Here is a 20,734-nt window from a genome sequence, read left to right as displayed (position 1 = left end):
GGGGAAGGATAACATAGGGAGATATGCCAGACGTAGTATGCATCTGAAGTAAAATTAAAAAAAAAAATCTCAGAAAAAGAGCACTTTAAAAAGTGTGTGTTTATGAGGTGCCTCCAAGTTAAATGAGATACATAAGAACACTGTATAAGTGAATCTTTTGTATTTTTTGTATGACTAAAAGTTCAAATTAGTTTAGCAAAGTCACGAGGAGATTTATAATTATTTTCCAAATAGCAAGCCCTAGAAAATCTAATGAAAATATAATTGAAATGTAAAATGTGCGTGTTAAGTTTTGACTGGGTATTTCAAAGCTTGTAAATATCATGTTGAAGACAAGAGATAAGTTATTGATTTCAATTTATAGATGTCTATAAGGTCATGAAAGTTATTAAAGAATGTCAGTTTGACTAAGTGTTAGCAAACTTTAATTTCTACAGCCGCCTTTGGCCATTTCTTCAGTGATGGAATGTACTAGAATTACTAAGGGAGTTAGATTTTATAAAGGTATAAGGTGTAATTACACAGAGCTGAAAAACTTTGTTATTCAGTTTTCCCATAAGAATACAGAGCCCAAGAATAATAAATAACCAAACACACAATTTCTTTTATTGTGAAGTCTATGTAACCTAATATAACTTGTTTTTTGTAGTTGTTGTTTTGGGCTTTTTGTTGTTGTTGCTGCTGTTGTTTTTCTTTATCTTTTTTCCTTTTTTTTTTTTTTTTTTTTTTGGTGAGACCAAGTTTCACCCACGTTGCCCAGGATGGAGTGTAATGGTACAATCTTGGCTCACTGCAACCTTTGCCTCCCAGGTTAAAGCAATTCTCCTGCCTCAGCCTCCTGAGTAGCTCAGTTTACAGGCATGCACCACCACACCCAGCTAATTTCTGTATTTTTAGTAGAGATGGGGCTTCACCATGTTGGTCAGGCTGGTCTCAAACTCCTGACCTCAGGTAATCCACCTGCCTCGGCCTCCCAAAGGGCCAGGACTACAGGCATGAGCTACTACGCCCAGCCCAAATATAGCTTGCTTTTATGATTTGATCTTTCCCAATTATTTCATTTGTCTGGAGATGTGTAGATACAGTTATTAAGGGAAAAATATGTTCTCCTCTTAGCCATTGATTTCTCCAGTGTTTCCGGGCAAAGACCTGAATGCCCAGTTTCTTTAAATATAATTTGGGAAGAGTAAACTTGATGCTTTAATGAATAATTTGTGAGAACTGATTAGGGAATCGAACAATTCTTTTTAAAAGCACGTAGAATGGAATTAAGGGTTTAAAACTGCATTGCTTCCTTAATAATGAATAGTGAATTTACTCAAATAGTTAGGTTTAGTGACAGTAATAGCACTGAAAATAACAATGACCAAGTTTAGTCTCATGGCATAGCCCCATGACCAGTGTCTTAGTTTGTTTGCATTGCTATAAAAGAATACCTGAGGCTAGGTTATTTATAAAGAAAAAGAGTTTACTTGGCTCATTCTTCTTCAGGGTGTGCAAGAAGCATAGCATTGGCAACTGCTCAGCTTCTAGTGAAACTGTCAGGGCACTTCTACTCATTACAGAGGGTGAAAGAGAGCCAGTGTGTACAGAAATCACAAAGCAGGAGAGGAAGCAAGACAGAAGAGGTGCTAGGCCCTTTTAACAACCAGCTCTCCTGGGAACTAATAATTAAGAACTCATTTACAGCCTCCTCCCAGGGAAGGCATTCATCTGCTCAAGATGGATCTGCCCTCAAGACCCAAACACCTCCCATTAAGCCCCACCTCCAATATCATGCATCATATCAATAAGAGATTCAGAGCAGTCAAACACACTCTACAGGGTGTGTAGTTAAGTTAAAAATAAAAGAAGAAAAGGAAAAGACCAAAACTTAAAGTTTATGTCCAGCTCTCAGCTCTGGGTCCTTGCATGGGACAGCTTTATTCTCGTGGCTGGATTCCATTCAGGGGGCAGTTTAAGACCTCTAGAACAAGTAAATCCAGCAGGGATGAGGAGAGAGAGCTCCTTTCACAGAATATCCAGCAAACAAAAATTTTTTTTTGCAACCATTTAGTCTGGATTGAGTCTCTTCCCCTATCACTACAGTTGGGAGATGGGACACACCCAGTGGCTTAAGCCAGCCAGCCCCTACCCCTGGAACTGGCTGCAAGGGCAAGTCCATTGAAACTGAAAGGGTAAGAATGGAGTAGCCTTGACCATTTTGTGACCAACTATGATTTCTGAGCTCAAGATACAATTTTAAAAATTTATCTATGAAAAATTTGAAAATATATGTATTTTTATGTCTATTCTTCACCCGAACATTTATACATATTTCTCTCTAAAATTAACTCCCTTATTTGGTTGCTTTTCATCTTTCTAATTTCCTGAACTTTATTTTACCTTGGATGAGTTTTCATAAAAGGCAGAGTTCTCTGTAAGATGAACAAAACGTATTAATGCATTTTCCAAAGCAAGAAATTTACCAAGGACCCTCAGTTAAAATTTCGGCACACACAAAAAAAGTTTTATTGAAACAAAAATTACTTAAATTTTTGTTCTGTAGGAGATAACATCTACTCACTCTGGTTATGGGCCTGTGTGTATGCCTAAGGGAAATTAGGCCCCAGACAGTGAAAAGAAATGTACTTATCTAGTTTCTCTAGTTAATTTTATTTTGTATCTGTGAAAGTTGGTGTTTATAAATTTAAAGAATCTCAACAGTTGATGAAACCTTCCTTTTGATTCTTCCAAACCTGGCGCTGCTGCCTGGAAAGCATTTTACCATCCATCCACCATTTGCAACCAGAGCCCCAACAGCTACATCTTGCAATGCTACCCAGCAAAGGTTCACTGCAGTATACCATTGGCTAACAGTGGGATCATGTGGCCCAGTTATATGGTCCATTTAAAAACCTCAATCATTTATACCCATATTAGACTTAATGTCCACCGTCTTCACCCCACCTCCTCCCTAGCACAGCCCTGCTATGATTTACAGCTTACCCCAGGAAGCCTGGACATTATTTACTTCTTTGCATCTTCAATTGCATTGTTCCAGCAGCCTTCTTCACTAAGATGTCATTGTTGTGCTATATAGGCATGCTAATACTAATGGTGGGGATACTTTTGTGACTTCTCACTTACTTAGGGCTAGTTAAGGCAGGCTTAAGTAGGGGTCTCTCTTGAGTCTCCAAGACTTCTTCACAAGAGTGGTAAACTTAACTCCTATTTCTCTGGGGTTTGTTCTTATCAATGAAAGAATGCTGGTCATAAGCTGAGTTGAACAAGTAGCAATGCAAGAGCCAGGATGAAATGACCTAGCATCTAGTTTGATTTTATTTTAACCATCTAACCCAGTTAACATAGAAACAAAAACTTGATCATTTCCATTTTGGCAGCTTTTAGATAGCGGCAAAGGCAGACAGCAGGAGAACCCTGAAAGCTATGAAGACAATATAAATTTAATAGGTCAAAACGAATTTTTTAACAGCTGTTGTTCTTTAAAGACTCTTAGCAAGCCATCCCTCTTCTTCCCAGGGGACTTTAAGGGAGCCATCCCTGAATTATTTGGATATTTCATGGTCTTTTACCTACTACACAACAAGTTTAATGAAGCACAGCATCCATTTATTAGTAATAAAAAGCATGGATCAGTGCTTCGTGAGACTTGAATTCCAAACAGAAGTATTTTGCAGAAATTTAATACTCATAAAGCTGATTTCTACATATTGATTTTATATGAACTTCAAAGGCATAAAAAACACAAGGTGGAATTTTAAAGAAGAGACCCACAAGGTGGTATGAACCAAATCCAAAAGATTTAGAAGAGATGGCTGTTTTCGTTTTGTGTTGCTTTTTTTCAGAGGCAAGTTCCTCTGAAGGAAAGACTTGTTGTTATCCCATTCTAGGACATTGCACCCACATATTTAAGTGCAACTAGAGTCTCAAGGATCTTGGAAAGAAGAAGTATTTTACTAGTCACGGGAATAAGTTTCTTTTTCTTTGGGCTAGGTATTTTTTTCTTATAGTAATAACAACAGCAGCAGCAATAATGTCATATTGAATGCTGAGCTTCACACCGGGCACCATGACTGCATGTGCACCATCTTTAGTTACATGCACAATCTTAAAATCTGATCACAATTCTATTATCTTCGCTTTATACAGAAGTTATTTTAGTCAAGAAGAGGTTAAATAATTTTCTCAAGTTCATGCAGCTAATAAGCAGCAGAGCTGGGATTAGAACCCAAGCCCCACCTGCAACGGAATCCAGAGTTCATTTTCTTCCACTCGCAATTAACATCTTATACTATTTTTTATCTTTCCCTGATAAAATGTTAGCATCAGGTTATCTCCTGATATGTGAAGACTATTTGGGAAGCAACAGTTTTTATTGGCAGACACCATTATTTGCCTTCCCAATATGTCCTGTTTGGAACATTCTCCAGAAAATCAGGGAAAAGTATGTGTTTACTCACTTTGTCACAATGGGTGTTTTATAATGGCAAGACTGCTTGACAATACTTCTTGAGAATTTTTTAAATCTCTAAGGACTACTTAAAATAATTTCCAAATAAGAACCAAAAAATGAAATAATAATTTAACTGTGTTGGTCTTTCTGCTCAAAATTAGGTGACAGGTTAGTTGCTTCTTAACACGATTCCTGTTCTCCTAATAAAATGAAGGAAGGATAAACTCCCCACTGAATGCTCTAGTAGCTTTTCCTGTTCCTCTAGTAGCTCCATTTAGATGGAGTCTAAATCTTTATTTCAAAGTGGAAGATTATAAAGTGGCAAGGAGGGTGCAGTGGGCACAGGCAGTGTCTATTTTGAAGTAAGTGAGAATTTAGCCTGAGTTTAAGTCTGTTCCTTAATTTTGCAAGGGAAAACTTTGAGTGACCCTTTTTAGGCCTGCAGATGTGTATTTTGCCTAGAGACATAGTGGGGCTATCTTTGGTAGAACTGTGCTTTCAATGAGCCTTTTTTCCCCACATTTAGTATAGTGTTTTGTATATGGGAATCTTTTAAGACTGAGTGAGTCCAATTTTGGAGAACACATTGCTAAACATCATGAGGTCCTACCCTACAGTTGGTGATGAGTGTGCTTTCTGAAATGGTATAGAAGTTGGTGTTCTAATGCATCCCAGGGAAACAGGAGTCTAAACTCTAAAAAAATAGTGGAGACATGATCACAAGGTCTCCTGCCTGTAGGAGAGAATGAGAGTTGGTTCCTAATCCAAGGCTAAGGATAAAGGTGGTTAATAAAGGACTCATAAAGGGTCACAGCGATAGATGTTTAGTGAATTTCACATTCAATTTCACATTTTCTTGTTGCAACTGCCTTATCTGATGCTCAAGTCTTGAGATTTAAAAATGTTAACTTTGCTTTGATTAATAAAGAAAAGCTGTGTCCAGGCTTCGGGAGGGTAGAAAGAGTCCTAGAAAAGTCTTAAGTCAGAGCTGCCTGAGGCAGATGTCTAGTACCAGTGATGGCAAACAACAGCAAGTTGAAAAGGGAATTGACCTGTCCATCCCTAGGAATGCCTAGATACATGCACTTTTCTTGTCTATCACAGTAGTCCTACTTCTAAGTGAGAAATGTCTGACGGTTCAGATGAAACACCTGACAATGCTGAAGTCTATATGCTGTCCATATCGTTTGCACACCTGTGGAAAGGGAATCTATTATCATCTGCTGTGGACTCTCTTGCTTGTGACAACACGGTCACAAGAACTGGCTGGAAGAAACGTCATAAAAGGGGAAGAGAGAGCATGATATTCTCTTTTCCAGATCTGAATGACTCTTTTTACTGGTCTTAAAGTTGAAGAATAATTCATCAATGGTAATAATAAAATCTTATATTTATATAAATTGTTACACTGTCATTTTTTAAAAACTATCATCTGTTAGGACTTACTACTTATTAAGATGACACTACATGCTTCACACAAATTATTTAAACTCCATAGCAACTTCATGAGGCAGACCCTATTATCTCTATTTTACAGATGGGAAACTGAGACTCAGAGATGTAAACTAACTGAAACCAGCCTAATTGTCCCACAGAACTGATGTTTATGGTTTCTTTTGAATAAGCATAGTAAATCATCTTCCCAATCTTAAAACTTGAGAAGGTTACCATTGCCTTATCTGAATTCCTTTCTCTGGAAACCAAACATCAGGTCTCCCAGACAGTATCAAGGAACTGAAACTTACCAGATCACTGCATCTGGACAATGAGGAGCCAGACCCCTCACCCATCATGATTGTCTAACCAACCACCTGCTTCTTGTTGACCAACTCATCTTCCTTATCCGTCTCTAGTTCCTATTCTTCTGCATGCACTTACATTTCTGTTATATAAACCGCTAATTTTAGTTGGTAAGGGAGTCGGATTTGAGACTGATCTCCTATATCCTTGTTTGCAGCACCCAAATAAAGCCATCAACCCTGAAAATACTCATTGTTTCAGTGATTGGCTTTCTCAGCTGAGAGCAGGACCTAAACCAACCCATGGTATTTTGGTAACGTGTACCCAAGGCCACACAACCAAGAGGTAACAGCCCATTTGACTCAAGAGCAGGAGCTCATCCTCACTACACTATCCTGCCTCTTGTTTCACAAAGCACTTCCCAATCTAGAAAATGTGTTTGATCCTCATTAGTGGCCTATAATGGAAACAGGAAATGTGTGATTATTTTCCACTTTTCATAAAAGGACTCTGATGTTCAGAAAAACTATATTACTTATCCTAACTTGCCAATGAATTGTTGGCAGGGAAGGGACTAGAACTCTATTCACTTGACTGCTGGTGCTATTTTTTTCCACTCCCTTACAAGTAAGTCCAGTGACATTAATTAGGTACTTTTGAAAGTGACTTTGCTGGTTCATATTAAACATGGTCCTGACCTGCAGAAACTTAGTATCAGGACAGATATGTAACCATCTCTCATTTTGTTCAACAAATGTTTACTGACGATTGAATATATGCCAGACACCAGGCCAGGTGCTGGGAATGAGAGATGATAAGAAGCAGACGCTTCCCCTCTCTGAGCTCACAGTGTAGGGAAGGAGCTGGGTGTAAGGATAATGTTGATAACATGGAACAGGGATTATGGGGAGGGAGAAGTTCTTTACTCTGCTTTGGTGGAGAAGGGTGATCGTATATTCAGAGAATCTTCACAGAAAGGGTGACATACAAGGAGCATTTAGGTGGCTAAATAGGAATGTTACACTTAAGAAAGGCAGAATAGGTATCCTAGAAAGCAAGCTGCATCTATGAAGGCCCAGGAGAAGATAAAAACAAGTGCAGAGCATCTGGAGAATGGATCAGTACTAGCAGAGCATGACCTGCTAAGGACCAAGACGGGGAAGGAGAGAATAGGGAAGGCAGGCAGACGCCAGGATGTGAAGAGTCTTCATTAGTCTATTACAGAGGTCATCAGGGATAGCTAGTTGCCAAGGGGAAAAAATGCAAGTGCCAGAAAGGATGAGGTGTGTGAAATATGTAGGACTGACTCCTTCACAATCTTAAGAGCAACTTTTCTTTTCCAAAATAAAGTTGCTAGCCTATGTTTTTTAAACTCTCATCAGATTATTTCATTCTAGCCAGAATCAACTGACCAATGGGTCTTGGTCATGAAGATTATCATAATCCACATCCCTGAATATTTTCCAGGTTTATATTGTGATGTCTACATTTGGATAATTTGTTGCTGCACCATCTGTTTAAAAATGTTCTTCACAGGTGGCTGGCTGCCTATCAGATGCCTCACATTTTGTCATGTACACTGCAAGATTTAAACAGAAAAAGCTTTTAAGAATGTATCTTTTTAGTGTGTTTGTATAAGGGAGTGGAAATAATTATTGCCAGAGAACATGGTCGAATACTTTTATTAAATATGTGTGGAATGATATGGAGGCGTAGTAGCGGTGGAGTGGGGGTGCAAATGAGAGAGACACGTAGGGATGGTTACAATTAAGAAACGAAAGTTATTCCGATTGCTACAAATGCCTTACCTGCCCTCATTTTCCACCTTAGAAAAGCAATTAGAAGCCTGGCTATTAATAGTTACTGTATTGCATTTGGCTGTTTTGTATGATATGAAGGAATGGAGAGAAAGAGTATGTGTGCACACATACATTCCAGCATATGAAAGTGTGTGTGTTTGTGTCCATGCAGGTACACATGTGTACTTATGTATGTCTATGTATATGTGTAGGCAGTAAAAACCTCTGGCCTGCAAATTCTACCAGCCAACTGACTTTTGTAGAATTTTTTCCCAGCCCACCAGCTAATTATCCAAACACTAATGAGAATGTTGAATATAGCAAAATGCTTTATTTCCGTAGAAAAAGAAAGGATATAACAACCTAACACTTATTATACATAATGATTGGTGAGGAGAAAAAGAAAACCTGTCAGTGAAGAAATCTTTAGCACAGTAAAGTAGAGAAATTCAACTTGATTATTTCCAGAATATGAACTAACCTGGGAGATGAGATCCTATTTCCTGACTTAGGGTTTTCCATGGTCCATCTCCCACTGCGGCCTCATGGACAATAAATGATTTTTGTTTTCTTCAGGGAAAAACAAGTAGGTGGTTGATTTCGAGACTGTTAGATTGATTCAATTTTCAGAGCAAATGATTTATTGTAGATCTTTCAGAATAGCTCTCTTAATAAGTTTTGCTTTGTTTTTAAGGAAAGGCAATGATAACTGGGATTTCTTATCCTCTGACAAAGTAGATAAAAATTCTCAAAGGATAAGCAACAACAGCTTTCCTTGTCTCATTTGTGCCTAGGGAAAAAAAAGTTTTGTATCCTGCTAAAATCTAACAAGGACGCAGAGCTGCAGTGTTGTTTTGTTCCTTTTGAAGGTCAGTCTGCAACAAGGTTGGCACCCAGGAAGCAATTCAATTCTGTTTAGGGATTGTATCTGGTAATTACACTGTCCTTAAATCTATGCCTGAGTTGTAAATCGAGAAGAAAACCTTCCAGCAGCCGCCCCATGATCCTTTTTAAAAGGGCAATTTCAAAAAAGTTCAAGAACTTTCAAGGTGTAGGCAATTCTTTGATACTTAGGAGGATTGTGATTAAAAGTCATTAGATTTAATTATGTGGAAATTAAAAACAACAAACTAAGTAAAATCATTCATACTGTGCACTCTGTCCTGGATGGACTTGTGAATATGTATAAAGCAGGGTGGTTGTGCTAAATTTGTTAAGGCTGCTTTTTAACTATTACTGTAAGAGAAAATGAAACCAGGTTGCTTTTTGGGAATAAATAAATGCATTTTTAACCTCAAGGATTGAAAATTAAATACGTAAATTTTATTTCAACATCCCTAAGATTCCTGGCAAATGTTGAAGCATACTGGGGAGAGACATATTAAAATTCCATAGGAAAGGACAGAATCAAATGTACATCCTTAATGAACTTTGTTGTTTTGGGGCATATTCTTTCTTGCTACTGTATTATTGATCTTGAGAAACTCCTAACATGGTACCTGTAACTAAGGATAACAAATATCTCATGCATAGCATCTATTCATTCTCCTTCACCTATGCAGATGTCACAATACTCATTTGTGGTGAGCCTGGAATATAACTTCAGAACTCATGTCAACACAATGTTGCACATGTCTCTATCAACCATTTGGGCTAGAACTTGAAATTTTAAAAATCTGCTTTTCTGTGTTAGACCCTTCATGAACTTGGTCCATTTCCACAACTCTCTGACATGCTGTTGCAAGTAAATGTATACACCATAGTTATGGGACCTAAAAAAAGGGTTTAAAGTATTCATTGTAGTGGTAAAAAACAGATCTTTAAATTGGCTGTGGCTGGCTTTCCATAGGCTCAGTGAGCATGCCTATGTTCTTCAATTCCATTCTACCCAGGACAAGCCTCTCATTTAATTAGCTATTTCTGCAGCCTTCCCTTGGTTTTCTTTTTCATCCCACATTCCTTTCCTTTCATTATTTACAGAAAGACCTAGGATTTCAAGGTCTGCTATTCCTTAGAAGTATATTAGTGCCCCTAGAGGAAAACTGAACAAATTAGAGAAATCAGTAAAACACACTACGTTTCTGGAGTCTGTATTTTATGATAATCTACCTGATAAAATTTTAAATGATGGCATTTTACATGTACTTAGCATGAAAGCTTAGCTGGAGCCACTTTTGTATAGACATTGAACTTCGATAATCTCATGATTTAAGTAATAGTTACATATAAGATGGCAAACCTATTCTAATTGAGTAGAAGATGTCTGAAAAATCACGTTTCTAAGATGGGGTATCTCGTGGCAATGGAAAACAGATTAGCCATTTCTTTATTTTATTAATTATCCAGTAAAACCACAAAAATGTCTTTATCATAAAAACCATTAGTGTTATTTTGCTACCTCAAGTTTGTATAAGAAGAAAAGAGAGTTGCTTTTTCTATAAGGGATTCAAAAATTCTATGTATTTCCTGATTGTACTGCATGACACAGTGAGAAAACAGAAATGTAATACTGGCAAAGATTTAGTCTCTAAAGAATTTCTAGGCTATAACTAATCTGGATGAAGTTGATTTGTTTTATTCTTTTTTCCTGTTATTAATTTATGATAAAGCACAGTACACTTGTTAGAGGGCTTACTTTTTCATCTGAAACCTCTCATTTACTTCACCTTTTAACATACTGGTATTAATTGTGCCCATAATAGCACAAAAAAGCTCATGAATCTGCCAAGAAAAATTATATTTTAAAAGTATTTAAATGCTTTTTATTCTTATAATTGTGCTTACATTACTTCAAAGTAAAGTAAATAGTTTGAGCACTTAAAAACAACTCTATCAAGACCAATGGGCAACTTGAATTAGTCATTGTTGAGTAGAGATGAGCAAATGCTACTGAGGCAAAAACCTCTTTGCCTTCAGAGTATGAGCCAGAGATGGTGAATGACAATAAGGTGTTAGTGCTCCCCAACATAAGACGTAATGCTGAAGTGCTTACTTAGAATTTTTCCCTGAAACAGAGCTTGAAACAAGGTTAAACTCCTCTGCTGATCTGGGTGTAGATTCTTAAAGATCCGATAAAACAATTAGATATTTGCTAAGAGTTAAACTGTTGATATGATTAGGTAGTTGGCAATTAATTTTGTTTGTCCCCTTGGTTCCAGTAACCAAAAAATATTTGAGTATGAGGAGGGAAAGTATTAAGATAAATGGGATATTGTTCTTTTTCTCAAAGAGTTTGGAGTCTTACATGAATATATATTCTCTTTATGATTATATCAAGATAAATCTCAGGATGTTCATTCACAGATATTTCTGGAGACATGGAAAATAACAAGGCTACAGATAATGCTCAATTGCCAGGAAGAGATGTTGATACATTTCAAAAGTTGCCAATGGGAGATATTATTTAAATAAAGTTTGATGTGTGATGTTTTTGTTTTAACCCTGGAGTAAGATTGGGAGATCTATTTAATTTTAATGCTTCAAATATTGCTTTACGCTAAGGCAGAAAATCGAAGCCATTGAATTTCTTCCTTATATACAGTAGCAAAGGGTTTTTTTCCTTGTTTATAATCTACGTTAAGAATTTGACACAAATAAATGGAAATATATCCTGTGTTCATGAATTGGAAGACTAAATATATTTAAGATGTCAATGCTACCCAAAATAATCTATAAATTTAATGCATTCCCTATGAAGACCCCAGTAGGTTTTTGTTAGAAATAGAAAAAATTATCCTAAAATTCATATGAAACCTCAAGGGACTTCAAATAGCCAATCTTGAAAAAGCATAACAAAACTGAATGTCATAATTCCTGATTTCAAAACTTATAAATCTTCAGTAGTCAAAACAATGTGGTACTGGTATAAAGACAGACATACAGACCAATGAAAATAGAACTGAGAACCCAAAAATAAACCCTCACATGTACAGTCAAATGATTTTTGACAAGAGTACCAAGACCATTTAACGGATATTCTCTTTAACAAATGGTACTGGGAAAAGTGAATGTCCATATGCAAAAGAATGAAGTTGAACGTTTATCTTATGCTATGTACAGAAAAACCTCAAAATGGATTACAAACCTAAAAGTAAAACTATAAAACTCTTAGAAGAAAATATATGGGTAAAATTTCATGACATTGGATTTGACAATGATTTCTTAAAATTAATGCCAAAAGTATAGACACCAAAAGTAAAAATAGGCAAGTCAGACTATGCTCAAATTTAACATTGATGTGCATCAAACGATAAAATTAACAGAAAAAAGGCCACCCACAAAATGGGAAAAAATACTTTCAAATCATCACCTGACAAGGGGTTCATCTCCACATACATAAAGAACTCCTATAACTGAACAACAAAAATGAAAACAATATAATTAGAAAATGGACACATCACTTGAATAGACATTTCTTCAAATAAGATACAAATGATCAAAAAGCGCATGAAGGAATGCTCAGCACCACCAATCATTAGGGAAATCACAAAATTAAAAAATTGCAATAAAATACCACCTCACATCCCCCATAGTGGCTAATATTTAAAAAGAAAAGAACAAGTATTGACAAGGATGTGGAAAAACTGGAACACTTGTACACTACTGATAGAAATGTAAATATAAAATGGTACAGCTGCTATGGAAAGCAGTATGGCAACTATTTAAAAAATAAAAATAGAGTTACCATATGATACAGCCACTCTACTTCTGGCATATATCCAAAAGAATTGAAAGCAGGGCTTCAAAGACATACTTGCACATCCACTATTCACAACAGGGAAAAGGTGAAAGCAACTAAGTGTCCACCAACAGATGAATGGATAAACAAAATGTGGTATGCACATACAATGGAATATTAGTCAGTCTTAAAAGGGAAATTTTTTACACATGTTATAGCATGAATGATACTTGAGGATACTATGCTAAGAGAAATTAGCCAGCCAAACAAGACAAATACTATGTGACTCCATCTGTATAAGGTACCTACAGTAATCAAACTTGTAGAGATAGAAAAGAGAACAGTAGTTACCAAGAGCTAGAAGGTGAGGGAAGAATGCAGATTTATTGTTTAATGAACATAGAGCTTAGTTTTGTACGATGTAAAGAGTTCTGAAGATTGGCTGCACAAAAATGTGGATGTACTTAACACTATTAAACTGTACAGTTAAAAATGGTTAAAGTGATAAATTATATGTTATGTGTACTTTACCACAACTTAAAAAAAGAGAAAAATTTGAGAACTTCCTGTATGGTTCCTAAGGTAATCTACATATGCAGGGTATTCATCTTGCATCCTAGTCTCTATTATAGTCAAGAATGTATCCCATAAACTAAAGCAAAGTTAATTCCTCTATTAATTGAGAACAAACAAAATGAACAGCTTAACAAAGTCCTGCCAAAATTACTGACTCATGAAATCATAAGATGTAATAAATATCATGTGTATAGTTTGTTATGAAGCAGTAGATAACCAGAACAAATTATTTAAGAAATTAGGTTGTGAAATCTTCCTTCTTTTCCTCCAGTAGAAGTACTGGAATCAGACAAGAGGAGTGAAGAGAAATGTAAATGTAGATTGACGTCAAAATGAAAAATGGATTTGGAAGAAACTAAGCTCTTCTCATTTCCGCATAAATTTAGACACTTATATTCCAGAAAGTGACGATCACATAGGAATGGACCAGCTAAGTGCTGATTATATACAACAATTCATTTCACGTGAGAAAATATTAGCAAGGAAATGGAATTTTTGCTGTCTTTCACTTATAATTGCATACTCTGTGCTCCTATTTTGCCTATAATACCTAACACTATCCTATGTATCTCTGCCACCTGCCCAACATTTACTGAATCATCTCATGAAGTTGAACTAAGTAATGGGAGTTAAAGATCAGGCAAGGTGGCTCACACCTATCATCCCAGCATTTTGGGAGGCCAAAGCAAGAGGATTGCTTGAGCCTAGGAGTTCAAGAGCAGCCTGGGCAACATACGGAGACCCTGTTTCTACAATAACAATAATAATAATAAATTAGCCAGTGTTGTGGTATATGCCTGTGGTCCCAGCTACCAGGGAGGCTGAGGTGGGAGCATCACTTATGACCAGATATCAAGGCTGCAGTAAGCCACGATTGTGCCACTGCATTCCAGCCTGGTTGACAGAATGAGACTCTATCTCAGGGGAAAAAAAAAAGGAAAAAGAAAACAAAAGAGAAGTAGATGTCGGAATGGGGCAGAGAAGAAGAGCCTGGTACATTAGAGTGGCTGACACAGAACTGGGAAGACACTGCTCTCTGCTCAGACAGCCAATAAAATCTCACAAACACTGAACTTTAGTAGTTAGCTATGTTTCATTCTACCACCCAAAGAGTTGCTGATTGTGTAATCATGAACGTGATGGACAAGTAGCCAATTTATAATACTATGCTGAGAAATAAAAAAAAAAAATTGGAAAGGAAAACGTACTTCAAATTTCAATGTTTTCTCTGAGTTTGACAAATAGTAGAAGAAAATGGTTCAATCAATTCAGAGGCCAATCTTCATTTCATATGCTAACTAGGAGGGCTACGTATCTTTTACCTCCAACCATGACCTCCTAGTATTTGTTTTTGACATTTTCAGAGATTAGACCTATTACACAACAAGCAATTTCATTCAGCTTGGAAACTGTACTTTGTAATTACAATATCCTTCAACAGTCACCCTGACTAGAATGTAAATAATCCAGGGAATTATATGGCTTAACATACTTATACATTTAAAATAAAGCTGGATGTAAAATTTAAAGCAGGGGATATGAACTGATATCCATGCCAGTCTTCTCCATAATCCCCAAACCCGTATCTATGCATTTCAATTGTTTTGGTATATATAATCTTTTAAACTCACAGTGTTTACTAGCTTTTTTCTTTCCAAAATAGCATTTGTTTAGGAAGAATTCTATTTGAGTGCTGTGCTTCAAGCCCTCACAGGTGACAAGAGAAAAAGGTTATTTTACGCACACTGAATAAATATTATTTTGGCTTGACTTTAGGTTGCTTTCCAGTATCTAATATTGCCTACTTAACCATTTACAAACTTAGACTCTTCATTTGTAAAATAAGGGTATATATTTAACACATATGTGTGGCTAGAACTCTACACATATTTTCTGTGTAGCCTTGGAGGAGTAACCTTGTCCTTTTTATGACTCAGTTTTCTTATCTGTGAAAAGGGGTGTCATATGCTTACATCATAGTGTCTAGTAAGAACTAAATGTACACACCTTAGCAAGTGTTTGTCAGTGTTGGCATTGATGATGATGATGATGTTGATGACGACGATACCTACCCAAAGTAGTTATTCAGTAAATTATAGCTATTGTTTTCAATCACTGAATTTAAAGAAGATCGGGTAAGTCCTATGCCATATGTATTTAGAACAATAAAACTCTCAATTCTGATTTAGAACCAATCTCTTAAAAAATAATCCAGGTTCATAATTTGCTGAGAACCCAAATCCATTACAAAGATGACCAGAATAAAATGAGCAATTTTCAATGGTTTTGTTCAGTAATTCTCAGCTCTATTATTAAAATCAACTCTGCATCCTTCTAAAATGACAACCATGAAGACCATACTCCTTCCTCCTCAACAGGTCTCAGCTGTGGTAGCTTTGCAGGTGACTGTTGTATACAGTCCTGAGAAGTGTATATTTAGTCATTTGACAGATGTCCCCTAGTTTGGGTTAAGCCACAGTTAGACACCTAGTACTGAGTAGAGGCCTCAGCAAGGAAGAACAAGAAGCAATTTCAAAACTCATATATCTTTCTACCCTTCCCTTTTAAAATTTCCATTAACTCAAGACCCTATAACTTCATTTTAGGAAACAGAATTGGCTTAATCTTAGTTCCTGAATAAAATACTAGGTGAGGAGCTTCAAATATTCACAAAAATTCAAATACTCAGTTATTAATGGATACTAATCATTTTTTCAAAGATCAGATATTTCAGTTAAAATAAATATTCCTGAGAGAAAAATGACTAAGTCAATCGTCATCAATCAGACCTGTGAGATTTTTTAGGGACTTCAATAGAATATGCCCACAGTTAGAAGGATGAGAAGATGGGCTTCAAAGTTTCTACCCTATTCAACCAAAGTAGCCTTAATCATACTGATTTTACATTTTGGTTTGCCTTTAAGGAAAAGTTAAATAGTAAAACAGAATCTAAAATAAACTAATTTGCTCATTCTTTTTTTTTTTATGATAGACTACCAGATTTTTTCAAGTTTGTATCACAAGGTAAAATAACAATTTTACAATTAGCTGGCTATTTTGAATCATACTACCAATGTCTGGGTAAAGAGGGGCAAATAAAAACAATAATTTTTTATGTGCTAAATTAATGTGGTATCATTTGCGTAGATCAAGTGAACTAGTTAATTACCCAAAACCTCACTTAGTTGTAAAGTGTGCAAACACAGCAGAGCATGAGGTTTGCTATATTTAATTTCACCTTCACTGTAGAAAACCACATCCTACACTAAAACTTCCAATAGAACAATAATGACAATGGGGAATTGAAGGTCCCAATCTCTTCTTCTGGGGAGAGGGAGAGAGCACAGGTAGGAATGAATGCCAAACATTTACAACTTTGAAAAAAGGGCTGATTGGAAATTGCTCCTGAGAGAAGATCAAAGGCCGGGGCTTTGTGGAAAGAGGAACAGGTTAGTTTTAAAATCAGTTTTTTAATCATAAGGCTTTGTCAGTCAGCTCAGCACAAAGCATCAAGGTCTTTGCAGAATAGAGAACAATTTCGACATACAGAATAAAATGGGAAAACAGGATGTAAAGGAAAGTTTAATGAACAATTTTGTGTAGATTTTTAAAACTGGATTTGGTTTTTTTTAAATAAACACTTTTAAAAGTAAAAAATAGCCTATAATAGCAAAAGAAAAGGCAATAGCATGAAAGCTGTCCCACATGACTGGCACATGGTATATTGGTAAAAACATGGGCTTCCATGTCAGACAGACCAAGGTTCAAACCCTGACTCCACCACTTACTAGCCATGACAAGTTATATATTTTGAAGCTTTGCTTCCCCAAATGTATAAGGGGGCTCTAGTGTATGCTTCATTTAGAATTGCTCTAAAAATGAAATGAGACATTTGCTGTCAAGTTCCAGGAAGAATAGTTCTGATGAACAATAGATACCAAGTTCTTGCCAGAGATGTACACAGAATGGTCTCTGGTTAATGTAGAAGCCTGCTCTAGCTATTGGCTGCCAAGGTACAATATCATTAATGGCTATACATGACTACCAACAATAAACGACCAAGTACTCTGATTAATGGGTGGTGTTTGGCTTCTCAGCTGTGACATCCACCGACATTGGTGGTCAGCCCTTTATTCTAAAAGCTTGGTATGTGGACAGCAGTATCCGTCTCACCTAAGAGCTTACTAGGAATATATGCTTTCAAATCTCACCTCAAAGCTACTGAATCAGGATCTGCATTTGGAAAACACCCCCAGGTAATTTGAATGAACATTAAAAGTTAAAAAATACAGGTCTGACCCTCTACCAGCTCCCGAAATCACTTTGTTCTCCATTTCAACTAGTTGTAGGCCTAACTTCTAGAGCAAAATGTTTAAAATCCAATTTACATCAGGAAAATGGGATTAATTCCTATATTTAATGTTTTCAGATACACTTAGCCTTTAGATGTTTTTGTCCACAATGAAAGGCTTGCAAAAAAAAAAAAAAGGCTTGCATATTGCATATGATTTTATTGTTTTATTTATTTTTTATATTTATTTATTAATTTTGAGATGGAGTCTTACTCTTTCCCCAGGCTGGAGTGCAGTGGCACGATCTCAGCTCACTGCAACCTCCATCTCCCTGGTTCAAGCGATTCCCCTGCCTCAACCTCCTGAGCAGCTGGGACTACAGGTGCATGCCACCATGCCTGGCTAATTTTTGTATTTTAGTAGAGACAAGGTTTCACTATAGCCAGGATGGTCTCAATCTCCTGACCTCATGATCTGCCTGCCTCAACCTCCCAAAGTGCTGGGATTACAGGCGTGAGCCACCACACCTGGCCTGCATATGATATTTAATCTTTATCTTTCTATAATAGATACAAGTGTTCGGTCTAGCAAACATAACTTTTTTAAGTAATGTTCAAAACTTAAGTTTCTTTTATGAATATAGACTAATTTCCATGGCACCCTAAATTCATTCAAGTAGCTTAAAATAGTTTAATTTCATTTATCTGAAAGGACTTTTATTTAATCCTAATATAAAAGAAGATTTTTTAAATTTTATTTTCTTTCTTTTCTACACTCATGAGTGGACTCCAAAAACCCAAGATATTTACACTAATCATTTTTTAAAAAGGAAGTTGAGACAGAGCTCCCTCAAAAAAAGCATAGGAAACATCTAATAAAGGACAAGCATCTCCCTTGCTAGGGATTAGTGTCCTGAATCTGATGTTTAGGAAGACCTCAGAATTCTCATTTTCCAGACCAATGAAGCTGAGGTAACATTCAAGTCTGATGGGCTTCCCTTTATGGGTAACCTGACCTTTCTCTCTGGCTGCCCTTAGTATTTTCTCCTTCATTTCAACCCTGGTGAATCTGACGATTATGTGCCTTGGGGTTGCTCTTCTTGACGAATATCTTTGTGGTGTTCTCTGGATTTCCTGGACTTGAATGTTTGGCCTGCCTTGCTAGGTTGGGGAAGTTTTCCTGGATAATATCCTGAACAGTATTTTCCAGCCTGGATTCATTCTCTTTGTCGCATTCAGGTACACCTATCAAACGTAGATTAGGTCTTTTCACATAGTCCCACATTTCTTGGAGACTGTGTTCAGTCATTTTTACTCTTTTTTCTCCATTCGTGCCTTCCTGTTTTATTTCATTGAGTTGATCTTCGACCTCTGATATCCTTTCTCCTGCTTGGTCATTTGGCTTTTGATACTTGCACATGCTTCACGAAGTTCTCATGTTGTGTTTTTCAGCTCCATCAATTCACTTATATTCCTTTCTATTTTGTCCATTCTCGTTAGCATTTTGTCAAATCTCTTTTCAAGGTTATTAGTTTCTTTGCATTGGGTTAGACCATGTTCTTTTAGTTCACAGAAGTTTCTTACTACCCACCTTCTGAAGTCTGATTCTCTCATTTCGTCACACTCGTTCTCCATCCAACCTTGTTCCCTTGCTGGTGAGGAGTTGTGACCCCTTGTAGGAGGAGAGGTGTTCTGGTTTTGGGTGTTTTCATTCTTTTTGCGCTGGTTTCTTCCCATCTTTATGTATTTATCTTCCTGTTGTCTTTGTAGTTGCTTTCAGATTGCCGACTTTCAGATTGGGTCTCAAGTGGACGTTCTGTTTGTTTATGATGAAGTTATTTCTGTTTCTTAGTTTTCCTTCTAACAGTCTGACCCCTCTGCTGTAGTACTGCTGAGGTCCACTCTAGGCCCTGCCTGCCCAGGGATCGCCTGCCGCAGCTACAGAAGAGTAAGGGTTGCTACCAGTTTCTTCTTCTGCTATTTTTGTCCCTGAAGGATACCTGCCAAATGTCAGTCTGATCTCTCCTTTATTAGGTGACTCTGGATATACGGGGATCAGGGAGCTGCTTAAGGAGACAGTCTGTCCTTTATAGGGGCTCTAGTGCTGAACTGTGGGCTCCGTTGTTCATTCAGAGCTGCTGGGCAGGTACGTTTAGGTCTGCTGCAGCAGAATTCATAAACCACTTTTTGTTCCCAGGTGCTCTGTCCCAGGGAGTTAGGGCTTTATTTATGAGTTTCGATTGCTGCTGCCTTTTTTTTTTTCAGGGCTGCCCTGCCCAGCAAGGGGACAGCCTGGTCACAGTCTGCCTGCAGAGGCTTTGCTGAGCTGCTGTGGGCTCCACCCAGCTGCCATGTGAACTTCCCTGCAGTCTTGTTTATATGGGTGTAGTTAGAACTGCCTCAGCAATGGTGGCCCGCCTCTGTATAGGCGGACTCTCTCTGTCATGGCAGGTGGCCTTGGCAACGGCGGGTTGCCTTGGCAATGACAGGCAGCCTCAGCAATGGCGGGTTGCCTTGGCAACGGCAGGCTGCCTCAGCAATGGCGTCCCTAGTGGTGGAGTGCCTCGGTAATGGTGGACACCCCTCCCCAACAGAGCTGGACCGTCCCTGGTTCAGCTGCGCTTGCTGTGAAACACTCAATCCAGAGAGTTTCTGATTGCTGTTTTTGTGGGGGTGGGACCGAGCCTGATCACCTGGCTCCCTGCCTCCGAGCCTTTTTTTTTCTTTTTCTAGAATAGTTGGCTCTGTCCCTGTCGCCTGTTGAAATGGCGCTGGGATCTGATTTCCCCTGCAGCGACTCACTGCGCCGGCTTAAACAGGGGCGCTGAGATTCGTGGCATTTTTTTTTTTGCCCAGGAATCTCCTGGCCTGGCTCCCTGTTCAGTCCCCTCTTTAATCAGATGAATGGGCGACTTCCCGGGTCTCCAATCGCCAGCCAAAAGGGTACCCGGATCAGTGTATTTTGTATGGAGAACTGCCGGCCTGGGCGCTGAAAAATCTGCCCCACGGGGCAAAGCAGGCCTGCTGACGAAAAGAACCGCGCTGGTGCTGGCTACCCATGGGGCACCTCCGCCTGGGAATCTCCTGGTCCGTGGGCAATAAAAATGCAGCGTCCACTCACCCTCTGCACTTTCTCTGGGAGCTGCAACTCCGAGCTGTTCCTAAACGGCCATCTTGGATCTTCCCCCTATATC

This window comes from Sapajus apella, unplaced genomic scaffold (genome assembly GCF_009761245.1).
Source record: "Sapajus apella isolate SASKATOON/1434 unplaced genomic scaffold, GSC_monkey_1.0 scaffold78, whole genome shotgun sequence".
NCBI lineage: Eukaryota > Metazoa > Chordata > Mammalia > Primates > Cebidae > Sapajus > Sapajus apella.
The sequence above is the reverse complement of the archived record's forward strand: the minus strand, read 5'-3'. Positions refer to the sequence as shown.